A 14328-nucleotide genomic window follows, 5' to 3' on the forward strand; every position below is an offset into this window, starting at 1 on the left:
AAAAACTCGAAATGTATTACTTTTCAAACAGCCAATTTGAAAGGAAAAATTATTACGAATTCGGAACGAAATTCAAAAGAAGACAAGAGAAGGCTGCAATACCTTGAAAGGAAAATTTGAGAACGCTTTACAGAATTGATTAGAAGAGAAATCTGTATTTGATGATCTATCTGCATAAACGAGGGCATATAGCCATTAGACATATGACCGTCTTAATGTGTAAACAACCCTTTTATTGGATTCCAAGTTTTGAAGGTTTGTGACCTAACCCGTAATAATTTTAAAGTTAGGTAACTCAATCGTAATTTTTGCAATCTTAGAAATGTTTTAAAGCTCTCTTTAAAATGATATGTATGCTTATATTAATGCTTGAATTCTTAATTGTTCTCATGCGAGAACCGTAGACGATATTAATGAGAGATTTTGTTTAATATCATTATTAAATAGAGATTTGACGTCATTTCAATTACGCATTTTTTAATAAAATAATATTACACGAAAATTTAAAATTTTTTCTTATTTTTTAATGCATTTTTCCAAAATTCATTTTAAACTACGCATTCTCCAATAATATTGTTACAGTAAACTCAATACTTTTTCTCATTTTTTAACCAAATATTTTCCAAACAATTACTAATCCGAAATACATTTCCCTCGAAGATCTCATTTTAATGGAGCCCAAATATCGACGTTGTATACTGTGGGCATGTTTCGAATAAAAATATAAATTCTTAATAATTTAAAATAAAAATCAAGTATTATACATTTAATATTATTACCCATTTATTATGCAGGTCCATTATTATAATGAATTATTTTACTTGTACACTTTTGGTGTACACATGGGGTTATATTCCCCCTTGTGTAAAGGATATTATGGTCAACTTTAAAATACTCCCTTGTTCTCCCACAATTTTCGTACTCGGTAACAATTTGTTTACCTTTGTTTTTCTTGGGGTAAAATCTTTTTTTTGTTAGCCTATCCATAATTCCTAATAGAAATATATAAACGAAACTTCAATTAGAATTATTCCAGTTAATTCGGAGTAATTATTTTCGATTTTATTCCGAGATAATTGCACTTTAATTTGATTTTATCGAGTAACTTTGTTCAATTTCGTCATTTGGGCTAATGGAAAAATTGATAATGTGGCAATCAATAATGATAGTCATCATTTTTTAACCGAAGTTGTACTTCTTTAACGTCGCAACTAACATACATGTGTGGTGGCCTTCGTATATTGATTACGTTATCAATTTCCTTTATTGGAATTGTAACGAGTTGTCAAAATTGAAATTAAGTCCATGTTTGAAAGTGATTATTTGAAAATATCTTCTCTTCCACACTAATTTTCGATCACGCATTTTTGAAAAAACATGAATTATTCTACTTTACCAAAGAATTTTTGACATTGTCCTTGATAGATATGTAGGTGGAAGGAAATGATAATTGTGTTTAAAACAATATAATGATGAAATGTCATGTGACGTTATGTAAACCTACGGGTTAAGGAGGTGAACAATGTAGCATGATTGAAAAAATATTTTAAAATTTTACTCTTTTTTCTTGGAAGGTAAATTAATTAAGATTAAAACATTTACTAAAGCCACTCATCCAAAAATTTCCTAAAACAATATTCTCTATATGTGTGATAGAGAATGTGGGGTTAACACACAATATTAATTCCCAGTTAAACACAGATTATTTATTGATTTTGTTAATACTCTTGAAAGAAATATTAAGAATACAGGGCAAAGGCAATTTGTCCTTTTCTTTTAATGGTGGAGATCCGAAGTTCACGTGCTCACAGTAAGCAGTGTGCCGTGGAGACTAAGACACCATATTAATTTGTTTTTGTTAATGTTTATGAAAGAAATATTATGGTCGAGCTCCCCAAGTTTTTTAGATAATATAGTTTTGAGTTCTGAACTTTAGAATTTGATATTATAGTTTCTTTAGTCTATTTAAATTTATAAACTATCGATGTGGACGGTAAATTTGTACGTAATTTATGTGACTTAATTTTGGATATTAGGTTATTTTTAACGATTTTCATCTCTTAAGTGACGTGAAGGTTGTTTGTGTTGGGGAATATACCGATTCAAATATGCATATTATATTCATAAAACGTAACTTACACGTTCATGAAATCGAAACAAAGTTTCGACTTACTGAAATATAGTTTGAGTAACTAACCAATGATTATTGAATCTGACTATTCACATTCTTGAATTAAAACATGTTATTCTTCTTATCGAATCTTGCATAAACCATATAAATAAAATTAATCATTTTCTGAAATCAAGTATGAAGAAATGAAATAAAAAATTAGATCCAAGTGATGCGATTGGTCGAGGCGAGTATAACTCTTTCCTTAAGATGAATTTGCTCCGCATCGGTGCTAACGGTTTTTTGACAATCATCTCCCAAGATACAACGATCACGTCAAGCTATAGAAGCACTTCAAATGGCTTCGAGCAACGAATTCGAACGAAATCCCCTTTCTACCATAATAATAATTTTGATGCACAAGATAATCACTTCTATAAAGTGTTTTATGTGACTTAACATGAAATGAATAATATGGAATTATGGAATGAATTGAAATGACAAATACACATCCAAGGGGTCCTATATATAGAAGATGAAGGGTTGTGGGTGAAGGGACACACCCAAATCCAATATTTTTCATGAAAAGTTGCAACACTTCATTTCAAACCTGCATCCTTTCGAAAAGTTGCAACACTTTATTTTTCCAACTTTGGACCGCAATTTCTCATTCATCTGGAATTGATTTCGAGATTCCAAATATACCACAACAATCTACTCGACAAGTAGAATAAGTTGGTCTATTTACTTTTGTAATTTGACCATCGGATCAAGTCCGAACATTTGATCAAAGTTGACATGAAGTCACACCTTTTCATTTTCTCAGTTTCACACTTAACCAATTTTCGGTTAATTTTTGAACCAATCCCAACAATCCCCTCATGAATGGGAATTCGAGTATGCAAATGTAATGCTATGATGTGATGCAAGTAGAGAGAGAGAGAGCGGAAAGCCACTGCATCGAGGATAGTAGCTTCTGGCCTTCAACCTCCCGTAGTGAAATACCATTGGACTTACTCAACTAATTGGTGAACGTGATGTCTTGAACCATTCAGCCTTTAGTGTAATCCAAGAGAATGATACTCACACAGATGTCTTTGCTAAACCGTTCATGGTTCTCATGACTTGGTTCATTTTGGCCATGAACCTATTAAAAGTATTCTGTCATACTCCACTTGATTTAATCAAGATATAGGAATCATTAAAAATTATCTTAACCTCTTGCAACTCTGCAGAAAGCACTTTTATATCATAGGAATGAGTTAGGGAATTATTTTTCTTAGTGCTTCGTGGAATCCTCATAATTTAGTTGTCCCTTTGAACCAAGATCTTGGGATCTCCAATCAACAAGGTAGGGTTACCATTAGAAGAACTCTAACGCAATAGGCTACAATCTTATTCCTTTCAATATGCAGTATACTTAATTTCTCGGTAAATCTCTTAAAGGTACCACGAGTTTACACCATTGAGATCAGCTGTTTAATGGTATTATGTCTATGTCTTATATATCTAGACCTACCATTACATGTGACTTAGTATCTTATCAATTATTGCTAGCAAACGATCGATTTCATTTAATAAATACAAATTGTCACCACCAAGAAATCATTTCATGAAGCTACATGCTTCTTATTAGCTTTATCTAAAACTTTATCAATTTTCAAACAACACTGTTAGAGGATTTCTATCTAATTATTACACTAGTCAACCATGTTTACTAGTGGATTTCAGAGTCATGGGTATTCAATATCATCATTGAAACATTACGTGCATTCAAACTTTATGAATATTTTTCATATATTCCAATTGTTCTTGCATGTCCAAACAATCGCCACAATTGGCTTCTACCCATTTAATCCACTTTTAACTTAGTGTATATCATCCTTATAATTAGTATAAGGGTTTTCTATCTTTTCACATTCATAGATATCTTTCTATGTTTATAAGATAGAAGTAAACATAACTGTTAAACTGAGTTACCCCCACAATTCCTCAATTAGGAATACATATGCAATCTAGAAACGTTGCATCCATAAGTTTTAGACTTTTCATTCAAGTTCATGAGCATTTAGGATAATCCCCCACATCTTTGGTTACAATTGAACTTAGGGTTTAGCAACTCTTTTATAGTTCAATTTATTTATCTTTTAAATAATATCCATATCGAGTGCTTCGTGAAAATCTAAATAGTTTCAAAGTAGTGGTCGTTGACTCACAATTTATTTCAATTAAAGTTGCATATAACGTACTTCGATCCAATAGTTTAATTTGATCATTCAAATTAAATCAAGGTCATCATATAGACTTGCAATGCTTTCAAAACATATACCAACTTATTTGGTTTTATGATTGAAGTCAAATTCAACAATAAAGAGGGCTAAGCATTGCAACTTCTTCAAACATATGCAACTTATCACATTTGTGACATTTCACATGATATTTTCATTTCATGTCATATAATAAGGTACATATTCACCTTATTCACCATATTCAAATTTGAAAGAACGAATCAACCATAGGTTGAAAATTTGTGTTCTCAAAAGGCACAATCCTATAAAAGGACACACCTCTTGAATTAATCTCTATGAAGAGATACACCCATTGAAAAATAATTATATATAAAGTTATTATTTTTCATATGAAAGGACGCACATTTTCATCTAAATTGATCTTAGAATATTTCATAATATTCTACATAATTTTCCACCAATTCCAAGTAATCAAATTAGGACAAATTACATTTTGTCATATTCTTATGCAAATATAATTTTGCACAAATCATCCCATTTAATTTTATTAAAGTCAGAAGTTTAACTAAATCATCGCATTAAAACTTTTCCAGATTTAAAGGAAGTCCAGCACCATTGCCAACTTTAGGCACAGTTTGTGCTCTACAAAGTATTTTCATGTCTTAATATTTTCGCAACAATTTTCATTAGAATAAATCACAATTTGTCATACTTTATGCAAATATAACTGGCATAAAAGTCATCTCACTTAATCCCATAGGATTAAATGAGGTTATCAACATTAATCAAAGTTAGTATAATTTCAACAAGATATGAAAATTTAACCAACTAATTTATCATGTCATTATCATAATCCAATCAAAGAAATCGTCATGAAAGTTCATAAACTTCATCAAATAATTGGCATCCTTGTATGTCCAATGGTTAGGAATAATTTCCTTATTTCCATCAATTCATTATTGGATTCGAGTTGGTTTTAACAATATCCAATTCATCATAAACAAAGTATAGAAATAGCAACATATATTTCAAATATTTATACATTCATTTGTATAAGTTTATTTTATAAAATATTTCATGGAGGAGGTCCACGCATTTCCATATTTTGTTGTCATCTAGTAAACTGCTTTTAGAACCCTCATTCACTTGTTCAAAAATAAACCATCTTTGAAAGAAACGTACTGATTCAGCAGCCATGCATTAACAATTGCAATCCTATATCATATTCTAAATGAATGGATGACATATAATAGTTGGCTACTTTTAATTGAGGCAGTTACAACATGATTAAATTCACAATTGCAAACTGGCTTTACAAATTAGTTTACAAATATTTATTAACAGACACTTGCAAAGAGTCAGTAATTAATTACTAATTAAATTGAAGTAATAGGTTGTATTAGAAGATGGGCTTCAACAAAAGCCAAACTGAGAGTTCAAAGAAAACAACTTATAGTATGAAATGGTGATAAACATTACAATCAGACATTTTTTAATAAAATGATCTTTTCAGAATTCAAAAGACACGTTCACAATAATGAATCCATCGTTTCATGTTTGAAACGTTCACGTTAATAAATATATCTCAAACATATATTCAATCTCATGGAATATTGTACTCCAAAATTGAGCCACGTGAAAATATATAACTTACTGTAAAATTGTATTACATAATATAGAGCTTCAAATTCTAAAAGAATTAGAATATAAAACGCACCAAAAAGTTCATCTTAAGATTGTTGGGGAATACACCGATTTGCATATTATATTCACAAAACGTAACTTACACGTTCATGAAATCGAAACAAGGTTTCGACTTACCGAAATGTAGTTTGAAAAACTAACCAATGATTATTGAATCTGACTATTTCCATTTTTGAATTAAAACATGTTATTCTTCTTATCGAACCTTGCATAAATCATATAAATAAAATTAATCATTTTCTGAAATCAAGTATGAAGAAATGAAATCAGAAATAAGAAAAAATTAGATGCAAGTGATGCGATTGGTCGATGAGAGTATAACTCTTTTCTTAAGATGAATTTGCCTCGCATCGGTGCTAACGGTTTTTCAACAATCATCTCCCAAAATACAACGACCACGTCAAGCCATAGGAGCACTCCAAATGGTTTCGACCAACGAACTCGAACGAAATTCCCTCTCTACCATAACAATGATTTTGATGCAAAAGATAATCACTTCTACAAAGTGTTTTATGTAACTTAACATGAAATGAATAATATGGAATTATAGAATGAATTGGAATGACAAATACACATCCAAGGGGTCCTATGTATAGAAGATGAAGGGTTGTGGGTGAAGGGATACACCCCAAATCCAGCATTTTTCATGGAAAGTTGCAACACTTCATTTCGAAATGTTGCAACACTTCATTTCAAATCTGCATCCTTTCGAAAAGTTGCAACACTTCATTCTTCCAACTTTGGATTGCAATTTCTCATTCATACAGAATTGATTTCGAGATTCCAAATATACTACGACGATCTACTTGACAAGTAGAATAAGTTGGTCTATTTACTTTTGTAATTTGACCATCAGATAAAGTCCGAACATTCGATCGAAATTGACACGAAGTCACACCTTCTCATTTTCCTAGTTTTAAACTAACCAATTTTCAGTTAATTTTTGAACCAATTCCAACAGTTTGCATCTTCGACCTCTGTTTGATTTGGTTAAAAAAAATTGATAACAATTTAATTTACAATTAATCATTAATTGTAATCACGTATTTCATCAATTGCTATTCAAGACTTAAAATCTCACTTTTCAAAGTTGGGGACAATGAAATAAGTTAATCAAAAGGTTAGGGGACTAAATCATAAATTTTTTGACATGAAAGTTGATTTAATGCTACCTGTCTTGTGAACTCACGTGTTTAATACTCTTGATTTGAATTTTAAATGTCATTAATCTTAAAATATTTGTCGCTAGAATGATCGTGAGAATGGCATTGATTTTAATAATCAAAGCATAAATAATTGACCGTAAAAATAACTTTTTATGAGAAATAGACGGCAAATTTATAGTTTAGCAAACACAAAATTTTAGTTGTTTAATGTATTCTCAATGAGAAATAATTGAGAGAGCAGTAGGTAAACTTTTGAATGTCTATTTGGCATTTACTTCCTAAAAGTATCTTCGCACATATTAGTTTACATGTAAAAAAAATACAATCGTCAACAGAGACATGATTGTTCGAAACATTTGAACGGTTGTCACAATTGAACGGTTGTCATTGAAGCAGATCACGTGATCGTCAAACAAATAAATGATCAGTTTCAATTTGGGACTCCAATCACAAGTCTTTCAAGCTATTAGGAATTCGCTCTACTATAGTTTGCAAGCATTTAGCCTTTGTTTGATCTTTGTTTCTTAAATTTTTTTTTTCTAAATTGATTTTTAACTACATATTTCATAGACTCGCAACTTTTGTTAACTCTTTAATAAATCGTTCACCAATTTTTATCAAAATTTACTAAAAAACAATTTTTTATTCCAACCAAATAAGATCTTAGCGTAAGTGCACCAATGTGATGCAATAACAATTCTATTGTTTGGTATGATTTGATAATTTAGACTTGATAGTTGTAATGTATCCATATCAAAATAAGTAAGGGAATTTTCAGAAGTAGCCAAAAACGATGGGTAGATTTTAAATATGGCAACTTCTGCAAATTTTTAAAGGATTGTCATTTGTGGATACAAAATATCATTTATACCATTTTCTTAATTAAAAAAAGCTTCATTTTCTTCCCATCGGCATCACCCACACCCCAATTTGGCGTATTATTCCTACTTCTTCTACATTCCTATCCTTTTGTGGGATTTTCTCTAATCTATTCATCAAAAAGAAGAAAGGGTTTCAACGACATGCATATATTTACATCCTCACTCGAGGCGCATATAATCTTTTCAGTACTATGTATTGAACAATCTATCGTCATTCAATTATGCAATACAAAAGAAAAAGCTTCAAGGACAAGCATCCCCCTACATAATAATAATAATAATATCAAGAGATATGGTCCACGGTGTATATTCCTTATGGCCCCCCGTTAACATCAAATTGGACCTTATCCTACAAGATTGAAAAATAAATAAATTAATTAATTAAATTGAATAGGACAGAGTCCTATAAGATTATGACAATTCCTACTCATATGGCCTCCAATTAGATATGAGCCAATGCTTTTTACAAAGTGCGCACCCACGAAAACACACAGCGCTCTAAATTTCATTACCATGACTAGACATGCTACGTATTCTAGCTTTGTTTGAGCCCTATTTTTTCAAGAATGTATTTTTTCAAAACTCATTTTCAACCACACATTCTTTTACAAAATAAATATACACGTATTTTAAAAAATTTACTTACTTTTTAACCATGCATTTTATCCCAAAAATAGGAATCAAACCGGGGTCTAAAAAGTTGAGGGCCAACATCCCCCCCACCCCCAATCTTGGTTTAGTCATAAATGGGATTAAAATACTACATGATAATATAGTAACTCACTCTAACCATAGCCTCAAGTATTAGCATACAAGTTTTGGAGATTCTCATATCTAACCATGAGGTAACGCAATCAACATTATTTTTCAAGGATATATATTTTTCTCGTGAGGGACGAGTCGAGCTCACATTTGAAGCGAATTAGTTTGTGCTTGTCCCACTTCACACGCGAGTGTGAATTGGCTCGATTTTTAAATTATTTATTTTTGTAGGTACATTGGCTATGTTCGATTATAAAAAAAATTAAGTACAAATTGGAGCAAGCAAACTGTAGATCTACCAAGATTTTGCTTTCTTTAAAAGAAAAAAAAGTTGTTTTTACTTTTAGATATTCATTTAAATTACGATTATACTACATGTACATAATCGTTTATATAATGATTTACATACACGTGATATGATGAGATATAATTGAGCCAGAATTCATTTAACAAAAAAGAAAAAAAATTCTTCACTCTCTTTTTGGCACCTTATCTATATGTAAAAAATTATCTAATTCCATTAAGTACAAGTAATATTATTCTTTAAACTAACTAAATCTTGGAGAAACGTGTTTCCATATCAAGTAAAAAAATTTGCCAACTTTGATTAAATTGTTTGAATTAAGTAATAGTCCAGGTAAAACAAAAATGTTCCACTCCGAAAATTTTTATAGCTTGCATACACGTCTTAGTTGTTTTAAGCCCATATATTATTATATACGTCAATTAAATAGTAATTTTCTAGGAAAATGAGAGGAAAAATTAGTTATATTATCATGTTTGATATAATTGATAGAGAGGATAGACTGACAAAGAGGAAAATAACTTCAAATCATTTTCATTTTGCTATGTGGTTGAATATTATCTTTAATACTCGACAAAGGAAATAACATTTACTTTTTAACCCATTTTCATTCTCTAGTTTTCATTTGAAGTTTTTATGGAACGCTAGAAAAAGTTTCATCATGAAGAGAAAATCACTAACATATTCACATGTTATTGTATGGAGATGGAGGCTAAAGTCACATGGAAATTCATCAAAAGCGTAATCAAAGTTTACCATAAAAAAAGAGTAAGTCCATGCCTCTCATAAAAAGATCGTGTCTTGTGAAATTTGAGCTTTTAGGCTATCCTTTAAAGATCTAATCCATCAAGAATAGTGAGAGGTTGGCCAAGGAAGAGTCGGGAAAAGTACGATTTTACGTTCAAAAATAATCACAAGCATGGATGATTTAAATAACGAAAGAAAAAAATATTAGTTTCATGTTTCTTTGTCAAGTTTTGTGAAAGATCATTCATGCTAATGTTAGGTCAAGAACATGAAATGTTAAGCTCACTTGCATATAATCATATGATTGAGATTTGGACATTTAGGTCCTCATTTCATGATCTCCTTTCACAATCTATTATATGGACGAAAATTTAGCTTCGACTCTCATCCCATTTCATTACGGCTTTCTTTTTCCCATTAGATATATATCAACACCATATACTATCTTCCTCTTATACTCCACATAATTTTGTGACTCGAATTCTTTAATAATTAAATCTACATATCCCCACTAATCAAAAGGAAAATAATTAAAAAACGCCCCCACCCCCTACTCCTCGGGTATGTGGTAAAATGTATAGCATAAATTCAATAGTCTTAGGGGTCTTTTTTGTGGAAATTGTTTTCTTTTTTATCGTTCCATGCCATCCATCCATTTTGTTTCCCTTTCCAAGAAGATAACTTACAAGTACACCTTTTTGTGTGACAAAGTGTTCATTTAGAAGCTCTTCCAATTTTTTTGGTCCATCTTTCAAGAAATTATTGACTATTGGAATTGCAATAATAAATTGCATTATTTTTGTAGTAATATCACCAATAATATTAGACTATTTGTGTTCATAAGCCACTAGTATCCGTGTATAATTCTTGCGTATAGTTAGTATTTTTGTATTTTTGTTACCTTTGCACAAAATACATATTGGGGGAAATTCATGTGACCTTTTTGATGCCCAATTTAGTTAAGGAAACTCAAAAGATGAAGAAGTTCAATTGGATATTGAAAAGAATAAATAATAGAGTTCTGCATCAAGTAAATATCAGATTAAAACTTTCAAATTTAATTAAATTTTCAAAAATTTATGTTTTAGAGCAATTCAACTTCTATAAGAGGTGCATTCAATTGAGACTTGTATAGACTTTTTTAAAGTGTTGACTTTTATAGATTTCATGGAATTATTATTATTATTAATTTTTATTAATGAATTCATGTGAGTCTAGAATAATAGTGTGAAATTCTCATATACGAGGAGGTGATTCCACAATTCCCTTTCACCTCTTTATGTAATAAAAAATATTTTTAAAAGAATAAAAATTTAAGTCAGATTATTAAATAAATAATAATCAAATAATATCATTATAACGTAGCTTTAAAGAGTAAACAACAAATCAATATATTTAAAATTTTATAAATTAATTTTTTACATAAAATCTTGTAATTTTAATTGAATATGTCGTGACTTTTAGAAAGTTTATAAAAATTTCGATTGAATGCACAAATACTTTTAGAGGGTCTGTGAAAATATACATTGAATATCACTAAAGTTTTAAAATTGCAAAAGGTCATTAGACATTCTAATTGTATACACACAGTGATAAAGTTTTCATGGTAAATATAATTTAAGATTTATCAATTACAATGGAAAGTTGAAACTAAACAATTTTACAGAATTTCTAATTTGAAAACTAAATTTCATATTTATTAATTTATTTATATCTTCATTTATTAAAATTTTGTTTTACATGATCTACCTCTATTCCTAAGTTCTTTGAGATGTAATAAATTAACAAAAATAAAAAATATATAAATTATTAACGAGAAGATAATATACTATATTTATTATTAACTTAATATAATTACAACTCCAAAATTGTTAATATAAGAAACTTTAGTTTAATCTCAACTCCCAAAGTTCAAAAGATTAGAGGGGGAAAAATTGATTTAAAAGAGAAATTTTTTTTTTGAAAATAGTAAAAGGGCAATATATTACTCAAAAATTATTCCTCAACAGTAGGATACACGGTTCAATTTGAATGATTTGATAAATCTTCAAACTAAACCACTTAAAGGAAACTTTTTTTTTTCCCCTTCAAATCACTTCACTTTCTAAGCACAAAGCAAACCAAACTACTTTTTTTTTAACAGTTTCCTTTGACTTAAAATCAAGATTTAGCAAATAAAAGAATACATATCGAATAAGTTAAATCATAAATATTAATCTAAAATTTCATTTTAAACCATAAATGATATTACAAATTAAAGTTTTACACTCATTATTACAATGCAACAATACGATAGAAATAGTTTAGTTCTAACCTCTTACTAATAGCGCAATATTTTCAGGTGTAACACATGATTCAATCATTATATAAAGACAAGAATATACCAAATGTATTCATTAGTTATAATCAAATGATATAAAATGATTCATAAAATAAAATGAATAAAAGGATCAAATTCGATAATATTTTTTATAATTTTCTTTGAATCATCAAATGTTTCTACCTCGTCTAAATATTAATGAATAGTTATATGTTCTTTGTTACTGTGCCAGCCAATTCTTAGTGCAAATCACCACATCAACCATACGAGATTTACTAAACTTGCTTATATGACAATAGTATAGATTTACTAAATAATCTACCATACGAGAAAGTTATAAGGTGAATACTTTCAAATTAGCAAATTAAAAAACATAACAAATAAATATGCTATTATAATTGTTGTAAACACAGTTCAACTAAAGATTTAAAAGAGCCAAACAAAAATCAGAGTGAAACAATGAAAATTGAAAAACCAATGCTTTGAAAAATCAAGTCTAGATTTGCTGTTCAATTTTGCCATCCGTTTAATTAATTCTTGACAATTGGCATGTCTTCAATAATTAGTATGTTATATCAGATGTACCCTCATTAACTTCATCACTAATCCAATAAATTGATAATGTTTCAAGAATTAATGAATAGATAGCAAAATTAAACGACAAATCTCGACTCTAAAAAATTAACAAGCACAAATTTTCTCAATCTTTCGTAAATGATGTCACCAAAATCGATTGAAAAAGTAAAACTCCGAAACAGGCCATAGATAATGCACTACTTCTAGAGTCAAAACCTCGAAGGGCATAAAGTACAAAAAATTGACCCCACAAAGTTATTCGAGTACAAAACACACATAAACACACGTCCATCCCAACCTACAAAAATAAATGATTCTGTCTTCCTTCCTTCCACTAGATTTGTATAGACTCACCAAAAGTCTCAAACTCACAGCACTCCATTCAATCCATCTCTCTTGCACTCTAATTTTTCCCCTTTCTCTGACCCTTTTTTCTTTTTGTTTAAATATAGATGATCAAAATTTGAATAGGTATGGTGAGTAATTAAAAAAAAAAAAAAAAATCAATGACCAAAGTGAAACAATGTAATATGCTAGGCGGTTAAGTGTTTCGAACACTTATAATAGTGATATAATTGGCTTTGTTCTGCAATAGGTGTTTTCAAATGAAAATAGTATTAAGCAAACATTATTCGCCTTGATGATTACGAGACTATACATTGCAATAATTCTCCCATTTTCTCTTTCTATAAATAAGAATCGAAAAACCTTGGAATCAAAACAAACAGGACTAGTCCAAATGAAAGAAAAAAGGACAGAAATAATATTTATCTATATAGGGGTTGTTTGAGTCCCATTTTTCTTAAAAAAATGCATTTTCAAATAGTATTATGATGGAGAATGTGTGGTTAAAAAAATAAGAAAAATTTTTGTATTTACTTGTAATATTATTTTATTGAAAAACGTGTTATTAAAATGATGTCAAACATTATTAAAAAATGTATTTTTATGAAAAAAATGGTGCTCAAACAAGGGCATATTTAAATCTTGTCGTTTTAGGTAATTATCCTAAGCTCTTGTTTGAGCCCAATTCTTTGAGAAAAATGAATTATGTAATGGTGATTTTTGGAGATGTGTGGTTTAAAAACAGGAAATTTTTTTTTTTTAGATTTACGTGTAAAATTATTTTATGAAAAATATGAAGTTGAAAATGAGTTTTTTTTTCAAAAAAAAAAAAAAAAAAAAAAAAAAAAAAAATAAAAAAAATAAAACACAAAAGGGTTTTGATAAAAATAGAACTCAAACAAGGGCTAAATCTACTACAATTGCTCTAAAAAAAAATTGACTGTCGACCTCTCAAAAAGCACTACCAATATCATAATTAAACTCACTGAGAAGGATGCGGCTATCCTTGTATCGGGAGATATCATAAGCATCAAGTTGGGAGATAAAATTCTAGTCGATGCTCGTCTTCTTGAGGGCGATCCCTTAAAAGTTGATCAATTTGCTTTAATAGGAGAATCTCTGCCTGTCACTAAGAACCCCTCAGACGAAGTTTTCTCTGGTTCA

The sequence above is a fragment of the Olea europaea genome, chromosome 8 (assembly GCF_002742605.1).
Source record: "Olea europaea var. sylvestris chromosome 8, O_europaea_v1, whole genome shotgun sequence".
Lineage (NCBI taxonomy): Eukaryota > Viridiplantae > Streptophyta > Magnoliopsida > Lamiales > Oleaceae > Olea > Olea europaea.